The sequence below is a fragment of the Alligator sinensis genome, unplaced genomic scaffold (genome assembly GCF_000455745.1).
Source record: "Alligator sinensis unplaced genomic scaffold, ASM45574v1 scaffold1907_1, whole genome shotgun sequence".
Classification (NCBI taxonomy): Eukaryota; Metazoa; Chordata; order Crocodylia; family Alligatoridae; genus Alligator; species Alligator sinensis.
This window is the reverse complement of record NW_005843160.1, coordinates 71744-79565: the sequence shown is the minus strand read 5'-3', so window position 1 is coordinate 79565 and position 7822 is coordinate 71744. Positions and strand designations below refer to the sequence as shown.

Genomic DNA, 7822 nt, shown 5'->3' with positions numbered 1-7822 from the left:
TCCTGCTGGTGATCCCTGGAGCTCAGTGGCTGGACGAACAGCTTTTCCAGTGAGGCTCTAATTCTGTCATCTTTGGATGCATGCAGAGTTGTGGCAATGGGTGTAAGGGTAGAAGGGGAAACAGCTTGCCATCTCCCTCTGCCCTGTCCCAAAATGCAGAAGCCCTGTCTCCAGTGCCTTTCTACAGGGACACTGCTAGATCAAGGTGCATCTCAGACATACTTGCAAATTAGCTTTGCAGCGTTTATGTTACAGCGTTGAGCAACAGCAAACCGACTGACTCAGGAGGACATGGGTGGGGGGATGTTTCAAACCCACTGAAGGCACGTGTGAAACCACTAAGGGCACCCAAGAGTGCTACGATCGCATTCAGCTTTCCTTCCGATTTACACCAGTGTTTTGCAGTGGTAAGCAAGGCCCCCGCGCTGCAGCTGAGTGCTCCATTAGCTTGCAGCTTTTGTGGCTTACAACACGGTTAAAGTAGGCATTAATAGTCCCACTAAAAGGCTCCCCAGGGGATCTGGCTGCTTTTAGAATGATGCCACGTCTTACTCTTGGCTTCATTAATTCAAAATGCTTTGTTCCTCCGCATCAATTGGGCACCACTAAACAAGATAAAGCATGCATCAGATGCTTTCCAGGTAAATCCTGCTACAGCTACCAAGCACAGCAGATTGGGCTGGCTCTTATGGCCATTAGCAACACACAGGTCTGAAGGCAACCCACTTTGAAGTAGTTATTGCAGTTGTAAACATGCATTGAGCTCTGGATTTACTATGCTCCATAACTGAGCTACCAAAAACCCCCCCACCAAGTCTCTGGAAACAAGCAAAAGCACTACCAAGGGGCAGTGTCTGTATTACATGGCTCACGTATGCGAGGTCCACAGTAAAAGGGGTAACTCTTGAACCATTTACTTAGAACCCATACAGTATGTGAGAGGCGGATGACATTTAGGATTGATTTTTATTTATAAGTGCTTATGTAAGGAGGTGCTGCTCAGGCTTCAAGGGGGCTGAAACCCAGGTGCTGAGCAGATAATAGTTTGCTGGGCTGGGAGAGTGGGAACCAGCTGGAGCTTGTATCAGCTAATGAGAAGCCATGAAGAAGGTTTAAAAACTCCAGAGGGGGAAGTGCAGAGAGAGAGGATAGATGTTACTGCTGGAGAGGAGTATGGGACCAGAGAGGCCCCTCTCCTACTGTCTGAAGGATAGTAGCAGGTTCTGGGTTGCTTGCTTGCTTACCCTGGTTTGGGATGATTTGTTCATTGGGCCTAGGAAGCTTCTCCATGAGGAAGAAGAATGGGTTCAAAAGCCTGTCCTGAGAGCTGACTGCCCTAGCTACAGAACTGGGGTGAGTTCCCTGCTTGCAGGGTGGCTGTGGTGGGAGGCAAGGGGGCACATGCTAATGCATGCACAAGTGCATGAGTGGATTCCCAAGTGCACTGCGTTTGCTGGGAGAAATGTATCCGCTTGGGTCACTATATGAAACCTGAAGGGAAGCTGAAAAACTCAATGAGAGGTTTGATGCTTCTTGTTTGGGACTGCACACTCAAAACCTGGATGGAGCACACAGGCTGCAAGCTAGGCAGACCACTAGCATTATGGGGTTGGATTAAATAGATGCACTTCATACCAAATCTAAACGGAGATTGATGTTTCTGTCAATTCTAATGGGATGGAACAAATGACCTAAACATCCTGGTTTCCTCCTCCTTTCTCCTAAGTAATAGGTTGTCAATGCACTAGAAAGTTGTGCCAGGATAATTGGGGGGGTGTGAGAGAGAGAGAGCATGCATGTGATATATGTGTGTGTGTGTCTGTCTCTGTCAAGGTATAAAATAGCTCTGAAGGGGGCTTCAAAACAGGGGTGTGTCACTAGCTCAATGACTTTGTTTCCATTAAATCAAGTGGGTTTTTTTTGTTTTGTTTTGTTTTTTAAGTCTGTGAATCAGATTATGCGATAGACAGTGTTCTCAAAAGCCACAGGTGCTCTGCTGTGCCATTTACCTGCTCCATTTTGCGTGGTTAAGAGAGAACCAAATTGGGGTGCTTTAATGAACTAGAGCTGCCTGTCCAAAAATTACACCATTCTCATGGTTAGGGTTAGTCTCCGTGCTCGGTCTTATCCAAGGATCACTTGCGTACCAGTTCTTTGTTGGAGATTCTTCTAGTATTTTGGGACAAGATTAAAAGGGTATGTAAGCACCTGACTCCCACTGAAAATGAATGGGAATTAAGCACCTAATCGCCCTTAAAAATCTGTCTCTCGGCACTTAACTTGCTTCTAGATGGTATAAGGGCAAAGGCTTCTGCCAATCCAGAAGAGCAATGAGAAACGGGTAGAAACACTTATCAGGTACACGAGTAGGTGTGGGTACTTTCCAGTCCCTGAAGTGAGGCATGAAAGTGCAATTCTCTAAGCAATTCTTGGTACTGTGCTTAGGAGCCCAGGGAGGAAAGTCTCAGCTCTGAGTTGCTGTGAAGGGTGGCTTGCTCTGGACTCCGAACGCTTTGTGAAACCAAAACCCTGCTCTGCTCCACCTTGTGATGCCGGCTGAGGCTTAATCACTTTGCACCTTGGTCGGAAGCTGGTGCTGTGCAGGACTGGAGGCCGGCCAGTGTCCCAGGCTGCCTCCCACAAAGGATCTTGCCTGCAGGATGCTCCGTTGGCTCTAGCCTGTATGGTCGGTCTGCTGCCAGGCTGCCTGACAGCCATGTCTAAGACCCCATGCAGGCGAGAGGGGAATGAGGAGCTGCACTGAGATCATCTCTGTGTGCTTTCTGCTAGGGACGGTGTAACTTGGGCTTTTACCACTGCTGTCTGTAACAGCAAGATCCCAGCAGTACAGCTTGTCCCTGCCTCACACGGGGTGAAACTAGACCTAGGGCTGGGTCACCGCACCTCTGAGCACCCACCAGCTGCAGCACAGGGCTGGACTCATGGATGCTAGGGTCAGAAGAGACCTTGACAGATCATCGAGTCTGACCCCCTGCCTAGGCAGGAAAGAGCGCTGGGGCCAGATGACCCCAGCCAGATGCCTATCCAGCCTTCTCGTAAAGACCCCCCAAGGTAGGGGAGAGCACCGCATCCCTTGGCCACCCTTACCATGACACAGTTTTTCCTGACTCCTGCAGAGCCTGAGGGACAACTGGCAATTCCTCTTTTCAAAATACCTTTCTGCAGGCAGCTCAGAGGCCCCCAGAGACTGAGCAAACAACATGGCCAGGAATCTGGAGGCACTGAAGCAGCCTCATGTGCTGGAGGTGATGGACGACCACAGAGAAAACAAGTATATGAAGCATCTTGCTTGTCAGGCTCTTTCCGTGCCTCTCCTACCTCAGAGAAGCTGAGAGCAGCCCAATGAGGGACTATTCGGGAGGGCAGCACTTGGAGGGACTAAGGGAAAGGCTCTCTGGAGGCTGTACAAGAGCATCTGCCCAAGGGGCATCAACGCACTTTTGTTTGCATGCATTTCATTGTGCCCCTCTGCAGAAAAGCCCCAGAAAAATATGCCCACTTGAGAGCTTCTTTTCTTCTAGGAGAAAAATCCATGCATGCGTCTCATCTTACCAACTAGTGCAACTGCGACTCCTTCATGGGAGTCCTACTGCGCCTCTGTTTGGCTCTGCTTTTCATAGCGGCAATCATTCTGAAATCCTTTCCCTTGCTGTGGTCTCTGGGCCTTGTTGCAGTATGGCAGAGAAGGGAGGTCTCTGATAATCATAGGTATGCTTGCCTAGGTTGAACGTGTATGTGGTGACAAACCCAGCTCTGACAAGCTGCTTTTCTCTAGCCTGGATCCCTTCCACCTGGCAGCCCCCTGCGGCTCCAGTTAGACTACTGCTGCCCCCTCAGATTTCTATGCACTCCCATTTTCTCTCCATCCTTGTGCTATTCCTGGGGTCTGCTTACATTGGATTAAGGTTATAGTACAAATCCCGCCCCCCCTAGCTAGAATGACTCGCTCTCTGCATGCCCAGTCACATACCTGCCTTCCTGCATGCATCTCAACACTTCCTTTTCCTCTGAATCCGCAGTGACAATTCAAAGTACCACATAAAATGCAGCCGCCCATATAACCCCATGGATGAATTATCACAGCGATGTGAAGCCCTCCACTTCCAGGATGGGGAAGGGAGGGAATTCTCCTTCCTGCACCCAGGCTTGCATCGTGCTCCTGTTCAGGGTCCAAGTGTTAGCTGGCCCCATTATCTTCAACTCTCAAAGCAACGGCATTGAAGCAGTTGTGTATCAGGGGGCTCGAATGCTTTGGTAGCCCTCTCTCCCTGTTTCTGGTACTCTGCGTTTCCCTCTTCTGTGCTGGGGACCATCTATCGCTTAAAACAGTGGTGTCGCCTGGTTTGAGGCCAACAGATCTACTCGGGATGTGGCCTGTCATAGTGTGCAGGGAGAAATAATGTCAAAAACCTGCTTCCAGCTGGGAGAGAGCATGTTTTTTTAATGGGATTTAGCTGGAGCCTCATGGTCAGGACTCGGCTCGCGAACACAATGTGGAGAACTCAGCTGTAAGCCTGTGTTGACATGACTCAGGGAGAAATAATGTCAAAAACCTGCTTCCAGCTGGGAGAGAGCATGTTTTTTTAATGGGATTTAGCTGGAGCCTCATGGTCAGGACTCGGCTCACGAACACAATGTGGAGAACTCGGCTGTAAGCCTGTGTTGACATGACCGGCACTTTCAAGATGTGTGTGGATTCCTTGAGTAATGCAGCAGTGAGCAGCACAGGTGCTGGGTAGGTAATGTCAAAAACCTGCTTCCAGCTGGGAGAGAGCATGTTTTTTTAATGGGATTTAGCTGGAGCCTCATGGTCAGGACTCGGCTCACGAACACAATGTGGAGAACTCGGCTGTAAGCCTGTGTTGACATGACCGGCACTTTCAAGATGTGTGTGGATTCCTTGAGTAATGCAGCAGTGAGCAGCACAGGTGCTGGGTAGGCAGGATCTAGCATCTCTCTCTGGGAGGAGGAACCTCTTCCCCAATCTGCTGTCTCCTTTTTTTTTTTTTTTGAGGGAGAGTGAGAGCTAGAACAGCACAGAATTCAGCAGCCTCCGTAGGCCTTTCATCTGACATTAAATATGATCCCAATGGCAAACAAGTGCTGATCGCTAGCTCTCTACCACAGCAGCTTTGGGGAAAGCAGGATGACTAAGCTTGTGCCTGACCCAGACCATAGAAGCAGATGACAGTGCTTCCTGTCTTGCTGCTGCTTGGGTCCCCCTCTAGAAAACTACCCGAGGAAAAATGCAGACGGCAGAATGCAGCAAGATCCTTTCAAATGAAGTTTTAAAGACATTTGAAACTTATTGAATTAAATGCAAGGAGGCTGACGGCAGCTCTCCTGCCTTGCCAGCCATGGCCCCCCCCCCCCACCAAGAAAATGAGGCACAAGGTAAAAAGAGGAAGAGTCTGCAGCACATACTGAAAAGAAATGCACAACTAGAGAAAACACCAGGGAAAGAAGAGATAAAAGCTCTGAAGCAGGGACACACTAACATGGCCCTGGAGGACGGCTGACTTGGATCTCTGCCTAAGGGGTTTTGGGGAAGGGAAATGAATTGATGCTAGCTCTTTTTAAAGGTATTTGAAAGGCTAGGGGAGGAGCTAGACTGGACATGGGAGAGGCGTAATCGCATGCAGAGCTTTAGCCATAGAAGGTGCGTACAGCTACTCCACCCACACACGGGGTGCATCTGCACTGGGGGGGAAAAAAAAACCTGTTAAGTCACAGCTCGCATTAAAGCCCATAAAAGCAACCTGTAGTAGACGTCGGGGCGAGCCCGAGTTAGTCACCTCATCTCCGCTGACGTTTGAGCCTGAGGTTGCTATCTTGGGTTAGGTGACCTGACTTTCAGGACATGGGACCCCGAATGCCCTGTCACTACTCCTCAGAACAGCAGACTCTGTTACTTCTGCAGGCCACCGGGGCTATTCCACCAGACGGCAAAGCCACATTTTAGTTCAGGGCAAGTTGTACTGGCTGAACTCCAGTATTACAGCTGAGCATGTGCGTGCAATGCATTGAGGTCCTGATCCAGGATCAAGAAGTATTTGCCATTCACGCCGATGATCTTTGGATCGCATCTTGAGTTAATATCTTTGGAAAGACTTGGAGGGGGGGGGAAGAGAAGGAGAAACTAGTCAGTTGGTTGAATTTTAAGGGTGGGGGGGAAGCAAGGGATCACAGAGAGGCACTTAACAAAGTCCATTTCAGAATGCATGTATAATGCTCGGAGAGCTAGAGGAGTTGTTCAGAGCCTTGCACTGCCTTATACCCGCTGTCCAGGCTTATCTGATGTATGTGAAGGCCACTTGGTTTACCCTGCAATCTAGCCTTGCAGCCCCCACACCCAGCCGTGCCTCTGGCTGCAGCACAATGCTCAGGAGTGTTTTATATTAAACCACATTAGGGCAAACGTGTCGGGTATATAGGAACTGCTCGCTCTGTGGCTCTGTAACCAGAAGAAGCTGTAGCTGTGGTGCCAGGATATTGCTAGGTGCAGCGTTTGACAGTTATGCAGCATTTCCTCCTTTCGGGCAGTCGCACGTAAGGGCTAAAATAGAGCAGTGGATTTTACTCGCCTTTGAGCACAGCTATCTATCAGACTGTCCCCTCCCCATAAAGGACTTTTTCTAACCAGTAGAAAATACGAAATCCTAGAGGAACCAGTTTGGAAAGCACCAGCCACTCATTCCAAAACCAGCCAGCAGAAATGGTATTCTGCAGCATCCTTGGGCCAGAGGCTAACTAAAAACAGAAGTCAAAGTGGTCTATTTGCAGCGTCCACAACTGAAAGCTGCAAAAAAAATAAGTTATTCCTTGCACTGGAGGGCCAGTTAGCAAAACAGAAAACATTTCAAAATATGACTAAGGTTTGGTAACAGATGGAGAAGTATGTATGTGTATTTCCACCCCCCCAACAGTGCCTCTCTCAGTCTCCTCATATTTAATTTAAATAGGAAAAGCGCTGGCTAATTTATGGGCTGCTAGCCTGAAATGTTTATACTTTAGCATGGCTTTTCTAGCAGAGGGTTTCTGTGGGTGATGTCTCTTCCTGGACCAACAGCACAGTTAGGAGCCATTTAGACAAGCTTTGGGGTGCAAGACCCCTTTCTTGAGGCCCTCAAATGCTTTAAATACGTTCCTAGCATGAGTTAGTTAAACATTGCTTACATACGTGACTAGCAAACACGTAAAGTTTCAGCCTGATGCTACTTCGGAACAGATGATCGATATCCTTCCTCGGCAAGATCCGGACTTAAAGGGGAATGAAATGCTCCTTTTTAACAAGCGAATGCACAGAAGGGCGCTCTCTGCAGTCCTTCAGCTCTGCTTCTACCCCAGCCGAACAGCCGGTCTCAAAACTCGACTTTGAGGGGGGACGGGACTGGGCCTTTACGGCACGGCACAAGGGATTGCGATGCATCGTGGCGGCTTCCTACCTTTCAAAGCGTCTGGGGCTGGCTCGTGCCAGGGAGCTGGACTGGCCACCAGCCGGGGATGGACACCGGACACAAACCAGGGATGTGATGGCACTAGAGGCTGGACACCAGCCGGGGATGGTGCCAGGGGCTGGACATCGGACACGAGCCGGGGATGCGATGGCACCAGAGGCCAGACACGAGCTGTCACGAGCCGGGGATGTGAAGGGGCCAGAGGCTGGACACCAAACACAAGCCGGGGATGCGACTGTGTGCCGGAGGACAGACAAGCTAGGGATGTGCTGGTGCCAGAGGCCAGACACGAGCTGTCGCGAGCCAGGGCTGTGCTGGTGCTAGAGGCTGGACACGAGCGGGTC

General features: G+C 49.8%; 1 protein-coding gene across 1 annotated transcript in view; it reads right to left on the bottom strand.

Moving 5' to 3' along the window:
- The window catches only part of EFHD2 (EF-hand domain family member D2), a 15042-nt gene that overhangs the window by 6841 nt on the left and 379 nt on the right, over window positions 1–7822 (bottom strand). The gene's annotated exons all lie outside the window — the stretch shown is intronic.